This window comes from Acartia tonsa, chromosome 12 (genome assembly GCF_053477335.1).
Source record: "Acartia tonsa isolate MP-2025a chromosome 12, ASM5347733v1, whole genome shotgun sequence".
Classification (NCBI taxonomy): domain Eukaryota; kingdom Metazoa; phylum Arthropoda; class Copepoda; order Calanoida; family Acartiidae; genus Acartia; species Acartia tonsa.
The window spans coordinates 9,634,456-9,655,798 of NC_137271.1; the positions used below are offsets into that span (position 1 = coordinate 9,634,456).

Consider the following 21,343-nt stretch of genomic DNA (forward strand, 5'->3'; position numbering starts at 1 on the left):
TTGACAGAATTCTCGGGTTTTTGGAATTGCAACTCTTCATGTACAAATGCATCATTTTATGGCAGGTGTTCTAATAAACCAACCAATTATTGCTTGTTATAAATTACATCCGTAAATTTTATTGTCAGCGGAACGCAGATTGTTAAAAAGTAACCATTCCTGTGGATGAATTATTTCATATCATATAAAAACCTGTAAACATATCTAAGAAGAATAAATAAAAATGGGCCGAAGGACAGTCAAGTTTGACTTTAAATGCCTTATTTGTACATAGTAGTTACATTTATTTTGTCAATAAAATTAATGTAATTTAATTTTATTATATGAAATATTAATCTGTAATTTACTGTTAATATAACATATCATATTAAAAGGATAAAATGTTATTTGTTTAGAGTAATATATCTCAGAAATTGCTGTTCCTATTGGGTTATAAATTTCAGGTAAGTTTCATGCAAATTCAGCATAGTTTCAAGCTATTTTTGGGCAAATTTCCTATACCCTTACGCCCTTTTCTATCTAAATTTAGGACCTTAAAGGCCAGGAGTAAAACTAGTTTATCAAAAATAAAAAGAGGGTAATTTTTCTCGACTTATTCTGTAAAGTTGGGTTGTAGTCAAATGCTCTTATTAAGTCAAACTGTTCATAACTATGGACAATTTCATTTATATACATTTGGTTATAATTAACAACATTTTGACTCAATAAGAGCATTTGAATACAACCCAACACTCAACTTTATGCTGTTTATTTTATAATGCCCTAGCAAAATGGGGATATATGTCACTGCTTTTGTCCTACCTATTCTGTTGACGTCAGAAAATACCCTATACCCCATCTCTTTTCTAGGGTGTTTATTTCCCCCTTCCCTTTCTCTTTCCCTCTAATATGACGTCAATAGAATAGGTAGGCTAAAAGCAGTGACATCTTTCCTTATTATCCTAGGGCACTAAACACAGCTACATATTTATAGAATTACGCGGGAAAAAAATGACGCTCTTCCTCAACAATTTTGGTTTATTAGAGAAACACTTGAGGATGTGCACCATGAGCTAATCATGGATAAGATTACCAAATAGCCTAATGGCCAACAGCAAATTTGAGAAACAAGATAAATTTGATGATCTATTCTTAGGGAAAGTAGTTATACAGATTGTGAGATTTTTTATAAGAAATACCGAGGATTAAAATTTGTACTAAAAGCTTGTTAGAATAGTTATTTATCGGATCGTATTATATACAACTTCCACGATATTAAAATGAAAAATTATTAGATTAAGGCAAGTTTTGTTAGCCCTTAGAGGCCGAAGACACGAGCTACCAAAAATGGTATACATTTTATAATTTTTACTTAAATATTCGTGAAAAATTGTCTATAAATCGATACTATACATGATTTTTCAGTTAAGATGAGAACCGGATATTAATTGGCTACTAAGCCATACTGGATAAGAAATTTTAAAGGAAAGTGGACTGGCAGGCATCAACACTTTTAATCCGACGTCCTGCAAGCCATATAGGTTTGATTTCAGTATTTCTTGTATTTGTCTAAAAACTTCTGATTTTCTTAACTTTTATCAAATCTTTATTTTAATGTCAAATCGCTAGATTTAATAAATATTTAAGTGGATACTATTAAATATTAATAACGAGCATGTCATAAAATAGCAATATCTATCAAAATGTTCAACTAAATTATCAAATTTCTGGTTTATTAATTAATTTATCTTAAGAGATTATTTTTTTTTAAAGTTAGGCCACTGCTACAGGGTCATTCAAGAGAAATGATTTTTTTTTAAACTTAATTATGCATAGAAAATAAAACAATTATGTAAAATCCTTTAGATATTTGGAAAACCTATTATGAGACATTTATGTTTCAAATATTTGAAAATGATTATTTCAACAAATTATGCCCTATAAACTGGTTTTTCCAAAGGCTTTTTTTCCGAAGATTTATTGATTTAAAGGTTGTAAAAAAATGCGCTCCTTTTTGAAATTTAAATTGCGCAGCTTGTATTAATAGTAGAAAAATGTTATGCATATCGTTAGAATTGTCATAAGCTCTGTTTTTTTAATATATAATTAAACCATTCCTGTGCTACGTATAGTATAGGAGCTACGAGGTAAAATGTTCCAATTACTTGAAACTTTTCAACCTTTTTCTCACATTTTTAAATATAGCTCCTAAACTACAAATAGCACAAAAACGGGTCTTATATTTTCAAAAACTAGAGCTTATGACGATTCCAACGGTATGCGCAACATTTTTCTACTATTAACATAAGTCACGCAATTTAAAATTTAAAAATGTGTGTATTTTTTGCACACCCTTTAAATCCTTAAATCTTCGAAAAAAAGGTCTTTGGAAAAACCGGTTTTTTGGGCATAATTTGTTGAAATAATAATTTTTAATATTTGTAACATAAATGTCTCATAATAGGTTTTCCAAATATAAAAAGCATTTTACATAATTGTTTTATTTTCTATGCATAATTAAGTTTTTAAAAAAATCATTTCTCTTGAATGACCCTGTAGTTTGGAACCAACCAATCATTTTCTACATAAGTTCCCAAAGTTTGTGAACTAACGAGTGTGGTTATAAAACATTGGGTACTATATATAATTTTTTTAGATTAAATTCGAAAAACCAAGAGAATGTAAACCAGAGTTTATGCTGGCATTGAATATACTTAAATAGGTAAACTTGATTATATGGCAAATTTTATAGCCAGTGTTTTTACAAAAAAGTTAAAAATTAAAATTTTTATTAGCCATAATAAATATCACTTTGTTGGGTGAATTAGGAGATTTTCTTGTCTTGTTTATAATTGGAATGGATAGGTTTCAAAAGAAGAATATAGAGTGTACAAACATTTCAATCTCAATAAGACCAGGACTCGGCAGCCGCCAGTAAGCCTCGATGATATTAACTTTTTACAATTTAAAAAAATAGATGGAAATCTATACCGGAACCAAATACAGCAATACCTCGTTTTAAAGACCTGCAAATTGCAACTAATTCTAAGAACAGAAATTTTTATAAAATTGAACCTATTCCAAAAATACTTTGTATTGTATGGATGTGACTTTATGGTAATATGATGGTGGCATTTTGGTGCATATGAAAACAAGGGAATATCTAAATTGTAATATATTTTTTTCTTTCATTTTGACTCAGTCGTAGCCATACTATTTCCCGGGTTTGTAAATTCATATCCTTTTGTATAAAGTAGTAAGGTTTTTTGACTGAAACTTCTAAACCGATTGAGATATCTTTTTTTATGGAAACTTCACAGAGGTTAGAGGCTTGTCTTACACTATTTTTTTTAGATTTAAAAACGGTAAGGTTTTAGACTATTTTATGCGACCTTCTTAAAGACTACTTATATGCTAGGAGCAAAGCCGCTTGTTTTTCATATTTCATTTGGAAACTTTTACCTTATACAGTTTGCATATTTTTTAGTTGTTTTACTCATCGTTTTTTTCTTAAATACATTGCATAATAAGCGTTTAAACCAAAATATATTTTGTGTTTCTTTTTAAGGTCAAGTTAAATAAAAGGTTTAAAATCTAAATTGTTTACAAAAGGTTTTAATAGTATAATCAAATATTCGAGCAACGAAGTAGATAGATAGTTATATTTATACTACGCTTTCTAAAATGTTTCTAACTATTGCAGAAATTATCATGGCAAGTTTTATATTAATAAAACAATTCTAACATGCCTAAATTAACTAAAAATTTGAAAATATTCGCTTTTATAGACCCTTAATTATTACAGGCAAGCACTGCAAAAAATCATATTACTTTAATGAATTGGAAAATGAATTTATCATGTAATGTCCTATCCCTGACAACTATTTGAAAAGTTCATTTGTTAAATGCGGTTAAATTACACCTGAGCATACCGAACATTCCCAACATTTTAATGGACACAGACAATTATTTTAGAAAACAAACAGCAAAAAAGAATTAAAATCTTTAGTTAAAAGTAACAGGATGTGTGTGTGTAGATAAATAACTCGTAAACTTTTCTTTTTAAACTAGAATTGATTTAGAGGGTCGGTTCCCTCCCCTCCCCACACCTTCCCTTACTCAAGGGCCCCTTAAGGCCTTTAGGAGCGTAGCCACCAGTTAAGATTAGAGAAAAATCAAACAATAAAATGAAAGATATTGATGTTGCACAATAAGAAAATAAAACAAAACTGATAATCATAAAAATGAATGTTTTAAATGGCATAAATTTAAAGCAATTTTTTTCTTGGTACATTTTCCTTCATTCAAAATATTTCTAACTTTTTTTTATAATACGTATTACTTTTTTGGATTTTCTTAGGGTATTTTAAAATGTTTAAAACTCCATGTACTATGACAATGTTTTATTTCAGGCTTAGATTGAAACTTTATTTACAGATATTGTTTTTCTTTAAAGTGAATATTTTTATAGGAGCTGATATGGTTTTAGGCTATTATATTTTTATAAATAAGTTGGGTATGGTTTTGGGCTATTTTTCTGCCCTTCCATTCCCCTTCCAATATATATAGCACCTTGATGCTTGGGGCGCAGCCGCTAGATTTCAATAATTCACCAAGCTTATAAACTATAAGCTTTATCTGTAGACTTAAAACGCGAATCAAGATATTTTGCAAAGCGCATTATTTATAGCTGCTCCAAATAAGTGTAGCGATACTTTCATATGTTTCTGCAATGTGTAAGTACATATTAAATAAAGTGTAAAATAGCATGATATTACCAAAAAACAAATAAGAAAAACTTAAAGTATTTTGGTAAATATATTTTTTATGGTTTAAATTCAGTATGCAAGCTAAGATGATGACAAATTTTCCCGTGTCAATATTTCCACGTATAACCTAAATCCAATACAATGTATAAGAAACAATTTTAATATTAACTTTTTAAAAATAATTTCAACGACTAACAGACAGACTCGAGCTATATTATATAGAGGCTGTAATATTAAAGGCAAAATAACTTTTTAGAAAATTTTCAGTTGTATTTGAAGAAAGCTTTTTGTCTTTATCAAGAAATATTTCAGATATTTGACTTACAACTTACAAGCTTTTTAACGTCGCAGTTACAAATATAAATATAAAATACATTATAGAATAACTAGAGACTGCACCCCTAGTATCTAAGTTTTCCGTATTTAAAGTGGAAGAGTGAACATAATAAAATGGCTCAAAACAATACCAATAATCGAATCAAAAAATAACCTACAGCTATGTTAAGCTTGCACTTCAAACAATTGGTTCAACCGTTCTTGAAATTTTAAGCCACATACAAAAACTACTTTATTTAAAAACATATAATTTCTATAATTAGGATTGGACCATAACAGACAGTTATTATGATTAATCAAAGGAATGTTAGAATTGTCCTATCGATATCAAACTTGGGATGTTAATTACTGTAACAGTAAGGTACTAATTGAAAAGAGTAGCATCTCTATAGTCATTTAAAACATATCGTTTTTAAAACTTTTATTGTTAATTTTTTTTTATATGATATAGTCTGATTTTTGGAATGATGATTACAAGGACAACAAGGTAAACATTTATTAGCAAAGCATCTCTAATATCAAGACTCAAAAATGTATCCAGTAAAAATGCAATTTTCAGGAAATTTACATGCAATTTCTGGAGCAACATAATACAAAGTTATAAGCTAAGAATGTTTATAATAGAGTCCCAAACATGTAAATATACTCTTAAATTTTTGCAAAAAATTATTTACTATTTTAATATTCTTTAAATTAAGTGCTGATAATCTACGCGTTTTAATGTTTAATTTCTAATTCAACGAATTCAGAGCTTCGCTTTTATGGAGGTTATCATCCTTGTTGTACTGTCTCCATGCTAATTACAAAAAAATAAGAGTAATGGAATAATAAAATTACATAATTAAAAGAACATACACACACACACACACAGAAACACATACATAAACAAACACACAACACTCACACACACACACACACACACACACTGAAATTTACAAACAAACGTATAAAAGCCACAAAGGTAAAAGAGTTAACGCAAAACGAAGAAAAAATCTGCAGGAAAAGGAAGTAGTGAATTATAATATTTATATAATTTTAAAGTAAATATCTTTTTTGAAAGTTTAATAAGTTTAATATAACTACTTATAATCTACCCTTTAATAGCACAACCTTTGTCTCTAAGAGTCCTAATTGTATAAAAAAAAACAATTAATTGCATTTGATTTTGAAAAAAGTGATTTGGGCAAGATCTAACGAAGAAAAAACAAAATTTTGAAACATCTTTGGTATACCACGATATAGTACACAAGCAGCTGCGCACCTAGTAACTAAGGGCTCTGTATTTAAATAGGTAAAAAAAGGTTTTTTTTATTGCCTAATACCATCCCAAGGTTTTAATCTGAAAATGAATTGGTCTAAAACAATCCCGGGACCTATATGAAGCTTCCCTAATAACATGACATTTCAGTAGTTATTTGAGTCTTGAGTCTTAGACAAAAAAAAAACCTAACTACTTTATATAATAGGATATATCTAGATTTTAAAAGCGCCTGATATTTATCTATAGAAACAGCTTATAGTTGACGCCATATAATACAAATGACCAATGATAGGCAAGTGTATTTTCATTGACCAATGGTAAAATGTATACTGGCCTATCATTGGTAATTTGTATTGTATGGCGTCATTTCTTTATAGGCACTATATAAGCTGATCTTATCATTATAGTGACTTTATAAAATTGGTTGTTTTATATAAAGTTGCAAAGCTTCAACAGGGGGAGAAGTTTTCTAAAGAATTTCCAACTTTAAGAAAGGAAGGCCCTGGGGTAAAAATTCCAGTAAAACTGAAAACATTTTTTTAATAGCAACATACATAATTCCGAAATGCTTTGATATGATCTTTGTAATCAATTTACACTTTCTAAAAATAAATGTATAAGTATAGATGTATATCCCAGACATTTACCTGCCCCAAGTGGTAAGGACCTTTCTAGACTGCTAGCAAATTGCTTTTTGTTCTTTTGCAGAGGCTTTTCTGTGTTAATATTTCTATATTTAATACTGGCTGATATTTAAAGACCCGATTTCGGCACAGGGTCCCACCCCGTAAATAGAGTTACATACAGCTCCTGCCCCCTCTATTATTTTACTTTAATGTCCTAAAAATAAAAATAACTTTAATCATTTTCGATTCAATTGTGATAATAAATATGTATTGCTATAATTTTCATTTACATAAAAATTATTTACTTTGTCTCAACACCCGCAGGGCCCTTTCACCTAACCCAACCCTACATTAAACAAAAGAAAGGGAAAAAAGTGCATAAACTTTTTATAAAAGAATAATAATCAGTTCGTTTGTGTTTGTGTGTGTATGTGTGTGTTTGTGTATGTGTGTGTGTGTGTGTGTGTGTGTGTGTGTTTGCATGTTTTTGTTATGTGTTAGTTAATAAGTAATGTTTTATAACACTAGGTTTCTTAAAAATATTTTTTTCAACTTTTCTAAGATGAATGATACTTTTGTATTAAAAGTTAAATGTACATTATTACTTAATATGTATTAAGTAGTAAAACCGTGTGTATTAACCATTTAACATCCGCTCGTCGTCGGGGAGATGATCGGCTCGAATCTCAGCCCGACACCGTATCATCACTAAAGTCGTTGAAAAAGATTCCTACTACTGCTATGTCAGTGAGCGTGAGTTAGGATAGGACTTTTTAGACAAAGGTCGTGCGATAAAAGGGTTGGTTGTCTTTTAGATGTCACTTAACCTAATTTTCTTGGGTGTTAGAGTATTACATCATATTACAAGCGGGCGAAACATTGGATTATTTACATTATCACCTATACATTTTTTAAAGTTTAGCGATTAATTGCATAACATTAAGACAAATGAATTATTTTAAAAAAACTATAAATGTTATTTTAATGTCATATAGTTATAGACATTTTCCCCTATTGGTTTAGAATACATTAATACAAGATAAATATCTTAATGCATAATTTATTCAGTATAATCATCCTATTTAATAAATGTACTTTGTGAACTGTAATAAGTCTGTTCAAGACAATGACTTTTATCATAAATTGATGAAAACATGAACAAATCTATCAATATGGATTTATAACCAGACAAATACCTGGATCCCCCTGTTTAGTATCTTTTTTTGTCTGAGCTTTCTGCTCTTATAAAGCGATTTTGCTGTGTTAATATTCCCGACACTATTTGTTGATTTTTAAAGATCCAATATAAATTCGGGTGGGACAAACAGTTATTTAACCCCTTCTGCATTATTTTGCTTAAGTTATTTATTACTACGGGTATTATCTCTGATAGTATGGTGACCTAAAATAGTCTTAAACCTGCCCATATATCCAACCAAGCTTTGTCAGTGTGGACAATTCAGCTGTTTTTATTCAATAATTCCATACAGGTAAGAAGTAACACATTTGTATGGTATATTGCCATAGAAACAAACAAAAAAGTTTCATATTCAATATTGATAAAAGTTTTATAATTTCAAAAGCGAAGCTTTTCTGTAAATAAGGATGGTTCGACCGTACATCCGTCCGGCCGTAATGGTAAGCCTTTTTTACTTGTCCTATCGATTTAAAACTTTTACATAACAGTCAGGTACAATTTAGAAAAAGTAGCAACTTTAAAATCGTAATTTGAGTGACCGTACGTCAATTTAAAGCATACTGATTTTTTACTTTTTCATAACAATTTTCAAGTAACTATTATATTAATCTGATTTTTTAAAAAACTGATTCTTAGGACAACAAAATACAATGTTATAAGCAAAGCTTCTCTATACTCAAGTTCTATAAATGTCCTTAAACAGTATCCTGTATTTGTGCAGTTTTGCAACAAATGTACTTAAATTTTTGTTTAAACTTGTATAGTTATACTTAGTTCTGACTCTCTACAAGTGTTAATGTTCGTTTAGCCTATCAGTTCAGATATTCAATTTTATGGATGTTGTCATACTTTTTTCTAAATAAATTTAAAATATAAGAAAAAATTGTACTCTAAAAAGAAACTAGTACTCGTACTATTTATCTACGTCTTTACTGCAGAAACAGTCATAAAATATTAATGGACTATTCAAACTGGGAACAAGTATCTTCAAAACAAACAGTACAATTGAGTATTTTATGGTCCAAGAGTTTTAGGGATCGACAGACACGCATGAGACACTATTTAAAACGCGTTTTAATGCTGATATTTTTAACTCAAAAGGCGGATTGTAACATTAGGAACAGATTAAGCTGATTAAAGATTTTAAACGTCGTTTTCTCTCCCGTCTAAGATATAGATATAACAAGGATAATAACAGCAGCTCTGAACCAGTAGGACAAACGAGCATTGACTCTGGTCGAGTGTCAGAAATGAACAAGCAGAATATAAGCAAGAATGTAAGTAAATTTGTTGCAAAACTGAAATGGACGAAAAGTGCTAACTGTTACGGACGTATGAGAGAAAATGACTATAAATGATTGCCAGTACAGTGTATTATCCCTCCCTGTATTCACGTACTTACATGCACTAGTTGTAGAGGAGCATCGGTAACAATAGATTATTAAAATGAGATAGTAGTTGGTGATTTGGACCGCTTAGTTCTTTTTTTAATAAGTTTATTTGCCAACGAAAACAAGAAAATCAAATACAATGGCTAACATGACCATTTAATAGTGGGTAATAAAAACCCTTTTTACTAGGAAGAAAGTGAACAACTGAGTATGTTTTCCAAACGCGTTCTCTCATTTGTTGGCTGTAAAACATTGGATATTAAATTTTGAGTATGTGTTACTAAATTAAGCAGTGTCTGAACTTTTTTATTTAATATTTAACCCAACAGAAGGGGGGGGGGGGGGATTGTTTATCTAAATTGTGAGGGAGTACATTAATTTGTCGTTCATTGTCTTATCCCTAAATATCCCTGCTATAAATATAAATCATTAGTACATAATTCCCTGTCCTAGGTACTAAATTACATTTGCGGTATATAGAAGTAATGGCAGTTGTATATCAAATGTTATGCTCGGGTCAAACTGATCAAAAATACATCATAAAATCATTCTATATCCGCGGAAAGCGGTTTATAATACGATGAAAGAAATAACTATTCCAGTATGGCTTCGATGATTAATAGCCGCTGGATTACAAATTGAGTATAGTATCGTATTACATACAATTTTCCACGAATATTAAAATAAAATTCATAAAATCACTTGTTAGTCTGGACCGTTGGCCCTTTGGGTCAACAAAACTGGTTTTAAAAAATAGTTTTCGGATTTCCGTAAAACTACAAGTTTTAAAAAGTTAGATTGTATATTTTTTAATGAAATAACTCTAAAATTAGGGTTTAGGTTCCTATGTACATTTAGCACATGTTTTCATTTAGTTTCAGTTAAAAATTAGAGTTTATTTAGCCACTCTTACAGGAAACAGAGAGTCCGTAAGTCCATATTGCTAACTAGCTAGCAAATCCACCCTATTATATAAAGTAGTAATCGTTTTTTGTCTGTCCCGAAGGATCTCGCCAACTGCTGAACCAATATTGTTCTCCTTTACAGTGAAGCTTCGTATAAGGTCCTGGGAAGGTTTTAAACTATTTTTGGGGAGATTGTCTTCACCCCCCTCCCCACAAAAAAATATTTTTTTTACTCTTTTGAAACTCAAATTTAAAATGTGATAATGTCGAATTTTCCCCCTCCAACCTTAAGTGCCCCTAGAGGCTTCCAGGGGGCGTAGCCGCTAGTGTACTATAAAACAAAAGAATTATCAAAATAAACGTACACCTATAATGAACATATTATACAACAAAACTTAAATGACAAAAGAATTTCTAGCCAAGTAGATATTACAGTTTTACAAATGATACCAATTATAGAGAAAGAAGGTTAATTATAGGATATACATATTTGATGATATTGTTTAGTTCATTTCTAATTATATATTTTCTGTACACAAGCGTACAGATAACAATACATGATAAATTAACAAGGATGACAACATCCATAAAAGTGAAGTTCTGAAACGGTAGGACAAACGAACATTAACATTTGTAGAGTGTCAGAACTGAATATGCTGAAAATATGTATGAGAGTATACACAATTGTAAGTAATTTGTTTTGCAAAACGGATAATTACAGGATATTGATTTAGGATATACTTACATTTTTATAATTTAATTATAAAGATGCTTATAACATTATACCTGTAAAAGGAATCATTTTTCCAAAGTATCGATAAATGTATCTTTATCTAAAATCTATTATCTTAAACAACCAAGCTAATAATGCTTGTGATTCACTTCTACAAGAGATTTGATTGAAAATGAAGATTTTTTTTCCTTTGCAATGTATGAAGTTATCAAGCAGCAGTAGTTACTAATTTATTTTTTTAGTTGAGATAGATTTATAACTGTTATAAGTATCTTTAGAGTGATCTTAAAATTTCATTTAACTTAAATAGTTTTTTTTGGCCTTTTTTTTAATATTCGTGAAAATTGTCTGTAATACAAAACTACACATGATTTTTCAGTACGGTTGAGAACCAGTTTTTATCCAGCGGAAAATAATCGGTTTCAAAACCATGTTGGAAAATGATCAACCTTATTCATAATCAATTATCTTATTAACTTTCTATATTATTTTCGTTTGTAAAATAGCATCAACACTAATTAGTTTGTTACAACTTTTTAAGGAATTTTCTCCTAGCAAAGATACTTTACATGTTGGAAATATGCAGGGATCAAAAGGGAAAAGATAATGGCTAATAAATTTCACAAAAGTACCCCTTAAAAAAACAATTAGTATTTGAGTCGTTAGGACACCCAACCAATCAAAATACAAAAAAGTTCCAAAATTTGTTAGACTAACGAATAAATAAGTTTTATAAAACTTTGGGGAATAGTGCAAAAAACAGCCCCTCCCTTTGTGGAAATATGATTATAACGTTATTTGTATTACTAATTATTATTTCTTATATAAATTTAAATGACATAGATTGTAAATTAAAATAAAATCTCAGAATAGGAAGACATACATAAAACATTTGATTTTGATATTTTGTTCAAAAACTACGCGACTTTTGAAAACAATATAGATTGACTTCTCTATTTTTATCATTGAAATGCATTCTTTACCTCAAAAAGTAAGTAGATACATTTTTAAAGTAATTTCAGAATTGTACGTTGCTCTTTAAAATATAGTCCCTCTACTAAAAGAGTGACTTCTTTCATATGAAGATATGTCAGTCTGTAATCTAGTCTATCAGGCATTGTAAGCTTTATTCGATTGTTGTAGGTTCGATGACTATTAACATGTTTAGACATTTAAAAACAAGTATGACAACATCCATGAAAGCGAAGCTCTGAAACGTTAGGACAAAAGGACATTAAAACTTGTATTGTGTCAGAGCTGAATAATCAGAATATAAATGAATAAGAGTCAAAGCAAAATTGTAAGCAAATTTGTTGAAAAACTTCTTGATATAGGATAATGTTCGTGGACATACTTAAATTTTTTAGGACTTGATTATAGAGTTGATTTGCTTATATTATTGTACTTTGTTGTCCCAATAATCATTATACCAAAAATCAGAACAATCGAATAATTAGATATCATAAAAATTTGTTAAAAAAAGTAAAAAATCAATAAAAAAAACCAAGTTGTTTAAAATGGACGTACGGACATTCTGGTAATAAATTATAGAGTTGCTATGTTTTCCAAATCGTACCAAATTACTACAGGAATCATCATGCAAAGTTAGAAATCGAAAGAATAATTTTAACATGCCTTAATTAACGAAAAAAGCTATCTGTCTCAGACGTACGGACGGACGGACCAACCCTAATTATAGAAAAGCTTCGCTTTAAAAAAAATCTCTCCAACAACATATAGAGTAGTGTAGAGTAATGAGGTTTTTTTTACTGTTGCTTTAAATTTCAATAACTACCTACTGAACCAATTGAGTTCTCCATTATATGGAAGTTTCACATATGTCCAGGGGATGGTTTATGACTATCTAATTTCTATATTTAAGTCTTTGGATGTTTTTTTGGCCATTTTTGTGCTTTTACTACCTTTCAAATACAAGAGCAACTTTTGAACAATGATCATAATTTTTCTTGTTAAAAAAGTTATATAAAATAATATTGTCTACCAGTAATAATCACATAAAAGATAATAATTCAATTGATTATAATAACATAGGTTAACTAAGTACCCATAAGCGGAGTTAGGTATACCTTTATATCTTTCAGTTTAAGTAAATAAATATAATAAAACATTTATATATGAATCATTAAAAAAATTTAAAACTCAAAATCACTAATCCTTTACTAATCAACATAGGAATAAAAGATTATTGAAATCACAACGAAATTTAAGAATAACTCTAGGTAACAAAACACTCCGTAACATGTTAAATAACTCTCCGACAATTTAAGAATCCGTCGGAGATACATTCCTCGTCGGAGGTTGTCGCTCAACTAAACATAATATCATTTCTTTCTTTCTCTGCTTAGCACAGAAACCTTCTCGTAGGACTTGGGTAGGCATGCTTTTCAGCTAAATTTTAGGATTGATATTTTGACTACCCTGTTTTACAGTTTGCACATATTATTTCATACTTTTTTTATTTTACATTGCAATACATAGCTACTCTATAATAAAGGTATCCAAATGCTGAAGGTTCCTCGGCCGCGACTAAATCTCAAATATATACCCGTTTGAATGCTTCGGAAATCTTTTGAAAAGAGGGATAGCTTTGATTGGGCCAGGTTTATACTTCCAACTATTTTTCAAAATTGTAAAATGGTTGATTTCCCTGAGGCTTACAGGCGGCTTACTCGCGGCTGGTGAGCCCTGCATATAATATAAAGAATATTTTGCCTTAAGTAAAAGATGTCAAATATTGCTCGTCAAAAGGGTTCTACTTTTCAGGAAAGCTTTTTAAACTTTAATATTTTCTTGACCAGATCACTTAGAGTTTGTATCTTTAAAAAAAATAATTATGAAAACATTCACACGTAGCAAAGCACAAATAAATCATTAATCTACATTTCACCCAAAACGTTATGGCATACAAACAGACATGTAGAATCCCTTCAATATAGACTAAAGCCTGACTAAGACCAAAACAAAGCTTACATCCATTAAGTCATGAAGAGCAATCTTACTACTTTATTCCCTAAAACTTTGAAATAATTTGCTATATTGTAAAATTTGGTGGATACATGCGAACACCGTAGAACTTCTTATTTCTTCGAGAGCACTTATCCCCCCTCTGTATATCCCCCCCCCCCTCTCACTATCCACATAACCCTGAAAATGCGGAAAGAGAAGGGAATGGTATATTTGTGGGTGGTGTATATCATAATATGCTATTTTGAACAGGTAAAAATAACTTTTTCTCCTCACCGAGCAAAGCTTTTCTGTAACTAACTTGAATGTAAATTGGATTTTTTTGACATTTAAATATTATCTATCAATTTTAATTTTACACTTCACATGGTGATGTAGTAACAGGATTTCTCTGTGTTTGTAACGAATGTAGCTTTTCTTTGGTCCTGGGAAGGTTTACAACTTTTTATTTTTTTTTTTGGGGGGGGGGGGATACTGCTCGTAAAATAAAAAAAGATGTAAGGGGAGGGTGGTAAGATTTTCCTTTTTGGAATAAAATAAAATAAAAAAATTTATGGTCAAATTCAACCCCCCACCACCTCAAGTTTCCCTAGAGGCCTCTAGTTTCCCACATAATAAAGTATATTATCTAACAAGACATTTATTTATTATTTAAATAAAAAATAATACATTTTTAAAATTATATTTTTTCGGGTATTTTGTATGGCTGAATCTATTAAGGGTGGTATACCAACTCTTAAGTAATAGTTTTATTAGTACTTATAACGGGACAGATTAAAAAATGGAACACATGTTTTTGCTAACCTATATTAAATTATTTCCATATTTAAATATATTTTAATTATTGTATTATTCAATTATATACTTTTCTATACTTCTACGTATCTTGATATCTATACATCCACCCAACTTTTTCTCTATCTATCCATATTTTTGCTATCTATCTACTGCAGCCATATGCAAATATATGAGGTAATAGAGTATGAAATATGTTACACTCTTACTTTATCAGGACAATAGAGTGTTTCATATAGACTGATAAAATCAGTTAATTTGTAACTTAAAATTTAGTGTTAATTTGTAAATTAGCGGTTTAGGAGGTGATGGTTAACTACTACAAAAGATGGTCAAATTGGTTCATACTACAGCTTATTATTTGTCACAGGACAAACAGACAATCTAGTCTTGCAGTCAATGAAATAGGTTTAAGAAATGTGTCAATTTGGTTCGAGTGAAAAATGTTAAGAAAGCACAGAATCTTAGAATAAAACCACCTTGAAAATTATAACATTATATCAAAGACACCTTCTAACATTTGGTTTATTTCAATCTAAGGTATTAACGGCTCAGTAATAGTTGAGTATCAACGTGGATGTTAAACTACTATTAGTAATTGAATATCCACGAATTCCCCAAGAGTAGTTGAGTATCCACGCCTATTTCCCAAGAGCAGTTGAGTATCCACGCCTATTTCCCTAGAGTAGTTAAATATCCACACTTATCCCATATATCCCCCCTAATATTTGGTTTTAATACCTTTACCTTTTTTCGCACCTTAAAGGTTTATACCCCTCTAAAAAACAGTGCACGCCACTTTACCAGAAGGATACTCGAGGAACTTACCTAAAAAGATCAAATCAAATAAGTTTAATTAATCTAATTTTCTAAAAGTGTTAAAAAATGTATCTCATTACAATACTTCATTGGTTAACAGTATATAAAAATCATAATATCATTGGAATCAAAAAAAAGATGAAAGAACTGTCACATTAGGAGAAGTAACGCATTATTATATAAAAAAGAACATTAGGAGAATGCCTTGACTTTTAAACAGACGTACCTCATACTGTAATGTTCAAATAAATTAAGGCAATCTAAAGAAATTAAAGTTAAAGTAAAAAAATGTGCAAAAAATATGATATTTAAATGTTTTAGAAAATTAGTGAAGTCTAGAACTTAATACTCTATTGTGTAAGTTACTTATTTTAACCATCCTGTGTTTTGTCATAATTGCATTACACACGAATGTGCAAAATTTACATTTTTTCTCAAGGAATAACATACAATAGAATAGAAGACAAGTACATGAAAATCTAGTGCAACATCTAAGTAGAAATATATGGAGTTGGCTGCTGTTATTGTTGAAAGATAAGGTTTCTATAATTATGGTCCGTTTGTCCGTACGTACCTACGTCCGTAACTCTTTTCATTAAGTTATACATGTCTCAGAATTCTAAGTTTGCAAACTTTAACAGTGACACCATGGAAACTGTCCCAATTTTGTATAACTTTTGCGGAACATGTTCCAGTTACGTCATATTTTTCTTTCCCGAAAAAGGGAAGGGGAAAGAAAACAAAGGGAAGGGGGGAAGAAAAAGAGATGGGAGAAAAGGGGGTTTTCCCCATCTCTTTTGAAGAGATTTTCTTCCCCCCTTCCCTTTTTCGGGAAAGAAAAATATGACGTAACTGGAACATGTTCCGCAAAAGTTATACAAAATTGGGACAGTTTCCATGGTGTCTTTAACAGTTCGGTACATTTTAGGGAGCTAAACAGCTTTATAATTGTTACCAGAAAGTCTGTACCTTAATTACAAACATGCTGATTTTTAACTTTCTTGACAACATTTTGTATGAAATAATTATCACATTCATCTGATTTTTGGAACAATCATTCAAGGCACAACAAGATACAATATTTTAAGCAAAGCATCTCTTTAATTAACCCATGTGCAACGCATGTACAAGAATTTAACAGGTTCTGACTGATTTTGAGTACTAGCACATCATTCCGCTAACTTTTAATGATTTAGTCTATAATATCGCAGACAGAAATGTTTGTCATGAGATGGCTGGTTTTAACAATTTTTTTACTCGTAAAAAAATCATTTCATAGATAAAAACTGTATTTTGATATTTGTGTAATAAACAATCTAAGAACCCTTATATTTAATTATTGAATTCAGTGGCATTTTGAAATATAGGCTATGGGGTGAACAAGTTCTAAAACAATTTTTTTCTAGTAATAAATTACAGAATGGTTACGTCAGTATGATGTACTTGTAATCTAATTTTCAAAAGAATGCTTCGTTTCTTAGAACTTTTTTTTTATTTTATAGTTTTCTAGATTTGCTTAACACACCCTTTACAATTTTCTTCAAATTTTCTGGATAAATCTGGATTTTATGTCCTTTCAGCGAAAACTCTTAAATTGAACTAATTAATTATTGTCCCCTCCCTTACTCCCTTACTTTATGGATGGTACAGCCAGATAGGCAGACATACTACCTCAACTGTTTAAGACAATAGAATTTCTATGTTTTTATTCTATGTTAATTGAACCATGCTGTTAACTTACAGTTATAGTGTGCAATTTTATGTCAACTTTCACACGAAAATAAATACTTTTTCAGTATAGTTTCGAAACCGATTATTATCCGCTGGATTAGAATCAGATCTCTGGTATACTGAAAAATTATGTATACCTTTATATTACAGACAATTTTCCACGAATATTATAATAAAAATCATAATTAGTGACTGTTTTGTTAGCACGGGACTGTGGACCCTCGGGGCTAACAAAACCTATCTGATCAAATATCTATTAATTTTAATATCCGCGGAAAGTTGTCTATAATACGAGGAGAAGAATACCTGTTTCTGCATTTACAAAATATCTTCTGTGGGGCTCTTATCGTTAATTTAGACATGTTAACTTTTAAACTTTATAAATAGGTATGATTTTTTTAAAGAAACAACTGGCGTCTTTGTATTTTCTTAAAAATTTCAAACGGTTTTGTACCCTAGAGACTACTAATATCATCATATTACATTTGTTCGTTTGTCTGTCTGACTAAATTTTAAACAAACAGTGTTATTTATAAAATTCAATGAAAATAATTTCAACCAATTTGCTTCTAACATATTATTTAAAAAATTCAAACATGCTTTTGCTTTAATAATAAGGAACATAATTAATATCCGCTGGATTAGAACCGGTTCTCAGCACTACTGAAAAAAAAACATCTTATTACAGACAATTTTCCACGAACGTTATAATAAAGATCATAAAATTAATAACCGTTTTGTTAGATCGGGACTGCGGCCTTCGGGTAACAAAACTGTAATATTAATACCAGTGTTGTTAGCATGGGCCTTAGGTCTCTTGGTGCTTACAAAACAGGTTTAATCCTATATTTTTAATTCCAAATCCGCGTTAAGCTGTCTATTATACGATGCGGTAAATGACTATAATATCAATATTTGTAATAAGAATGTAAAAAATGCATAAAATTCTAAAAATACTTCTCTATACATAGAATTATGGGTGGGAACACATATAATTATACAATTAGTCAACAATTACACGGTGTAAAAGGGATATATGACATTTAGAACAATTGTTGCATTTAAATCAAAATGGCAGTGGTGATTTTGAGGGTATTTCAAAATTGTTTTTCGCTGACCACTGCCTTTTTGTTTTAAAATCCAGGTTTTATTGGCAGCAATGGCAGTGGCATCGGCAGTGGAAGAAGACAAAACTAAATGATTTAAAGATCCAGCTCTGAGTGACAGAACATTTTTTTTGCTTCACACCTATCTTCTAGAGGCATATCCACAAAGAGGAGGATGCAGACTATTTTAGTTTTAAAAAGATAAAAATAGTTCTTATTACAAGCGGCTTTCCCCCTAGCCTCTAAGGGCTTTGCCCCAAGAGGTGATCAAAAGAAAAAAAATCCGATCGGTTAAATGATTATCGAGATCTTAAGGGACGGACAGACGGACAGATAGACGGACATACAGACATCATTCTACTTTGTATTATAGATTACTAGACATTTCTGAAATAGTATGGGGTTAAATAATTAAGATAATTATTCAATATTATTCTCTATAACTTTATATCCTGATATAAATGGTGTAAAGGGCTACCATAGGGTTAAATTAATCAAGATAATTGGTTCTTCTAGCATCTGCCATTTAGAGGTATTTCTATATTGTAACAAATTTTATAATTGAGCTATGTCAACTTTATATCTAGATTGTCTAGTTTCTGCAGAACGATAAACAATTGAATTTATGACTTTTTAGTCATAAGTAGCGTAGCAATAACGTTGCATTAGAATAAATGGTTGGCAACATTCAAGCCATATTGATATGATAGCTGTGAAAATACAAAAAGTAAGGCTAATGCTATAATATAAAATAGTAATTTTTTTGTCTGAAGCTTAAGATTTTAATATCTACTTCTTCTTTTCATGAAAGCTTTTCTTGAAAGATTGTTTTAGCTTTACCCTTTTTGCTTATCAAATTAAAAATTGGGATGGTTTTGGGCTTTTTTTCAATCTTTGATTAAAGACCATCTAGAAGCTGTAGGAGAAACCAATAGTTTATTTTATAAAGTAGTAAGTAATTTATGTTTTTTACCTTAATAGATCGGGAGGGGGGGGCATATTGACCCCCCCCCCTCTATCTCGGCTCCTGTTACAGTTAGAGACATAAAAATTTTTTTCTGGTGGTTCATGTGGTTTTAGAGAAAATTAATTTTACTAGTCATAGCGGCCAGACCGCTCCTTACCCGCTTTTTAGGGGCCAGCCGCTATATATTAAAACAGCTGTAGAGCGGCCAATTTTGCAGCTAGGATGACCAAATTTTAGGACGAACTTTTATTTTTCATAACAAAAAATTACTTTTTCTGATCATCGCCGAAAAACGGCAAATAACGGAAGCCGCCATTTTGGCGGTTACGGCGGTAAAACAGCGGTTGGCGGCGCCGATTAATATTTTTATCTGTTTATTGTTGCTCAAGGATTTACCAAAAAAATTATAGGTTTCCAGCTGTAATAGAAGCCACGACATTCATGATATATGTCTGTAGTAAAAGCCGGACAAAAATCGGTCATAAAGTCGCTCAGGGAGCGGTCAAACGGTCATAACACCACTTTTCTCAGAAGGTCATTGATATCTAAGTATTCACCAAAAAAAAAATTGGTTTCTACCTTATACACAAAAGTCATAATGTAGAAATTAAAATTTTATTTAGAATTTTTTCTAAATTTGGTGCCACCTTACCGACGTTGACCGGACGCCACGACCGACACAGACCAGATATCCTTATAAGATCAACTCTTGCCGACGTATAATTACTAAACTTAAAAAGTCATGAAGTCACAACTCTCTATTCTACCTACAAAAAAAATGACATTGAAAAAACTAGAGGGGGGGTCAATATGACCCCCCCTCCCCCGATCTGTAAGGGTAATTTCATATGTAGACTTAAGTCTTGGAGCTGTTTTAGGAAGTATTTTCCCACTCTATTTGAATTACGAGCCATTAAATGCTTGGAGTATCTAAAATTTATATTTTTTCAGTGTATTTTAATTGTATATTTTGTATGGACGTTCCATTTGTATAATTAGAGATCTCAGGCCTTCTTCGTGTAATTTTTGTATTAACAGAAACAGAGATTAGTTTTAGCAGAGAATAAGTTTATTTCTAGTATGGCTTCGAAACAGATTATTGTTCTCTGTATTGGAACCAGTTCTCTGAAAAAATTATGTATAGCATCAATTACAGATAATTTTCCACGATTATTAAAATAAGATTATTTAATAAAATTGACTATCTTAAGATTATGATAAAGTAGCTTCGATAAGTAATAGATAAGTAAGATGGACAATGTTAACACCTCTTTATGAAATATCCAATGTGAACAGTTTTTTTATTGAATAATTATACCTAATCCACTAATGATACGCTTCCAGACCTTTTACATTTCCATGAGAGAGAAAACCCAAAAACAAATAGTGGTTCAAACCTTTTCTCCTTTTTATGTCCTAGAAAACTTTTTAGATAAAAAATATTTTTTTAAGCCAGGCTTTTTATAATTACTGTATGTATGTCCGTCCGTTCGACCGACATTCCGTAACTGTTAGCTCTTTTCGTTAATTTAGACATGTTATTTATGTTCTATAGATTTGGAAACTTTGCATGATTATTCCTTAAACATTTACGATTTACCAATAAACTCTGCAAGTCAATTTGAAATAAAAGCCAGCGATTTTAAACTTTTTACAATATTATAGAATATTTTCTACGAGTAAAAAAAATTAAAAATATGAAAATAATACCAGTTTTGTTAACCCGGGCCTTCGTTTTCTTC

The 21,343-nt window shown here is 30.4% G+C and overlaps 2 protein-coding genes across 2 annotated transcripts in view; one reads left to right on the forward strand and one right to left on the reverse strand.

Annotated features, from left to right (window-relative positions):
- Window positions 1-21,343, reverse strand: part of Sh (Potassium voltage-gated channel protein Shaker) — a 543,641-nt gene that overhangs the window by 500,769 nt on the left and 21,529 nt on the right. The window lies entirely within an intron of this gene.
- Window positions 11,346-21,343, forward strand: part of LOC145334174 (all trans-polyprenyl-diphosphate synthase PDSS1-like) — a 320,870-nt gene continuing 310,872 nt past the window's right edge. Inside the window, exon 1 of the mRNA XM_080179538.1 lies at window positions 11,346-11,356. The gene's annotated coding sequence lies outside the window, so the exon portion shown is untranslated. The remainder of the gene's footprint in view (window positions 11,357-21,343) is intronic.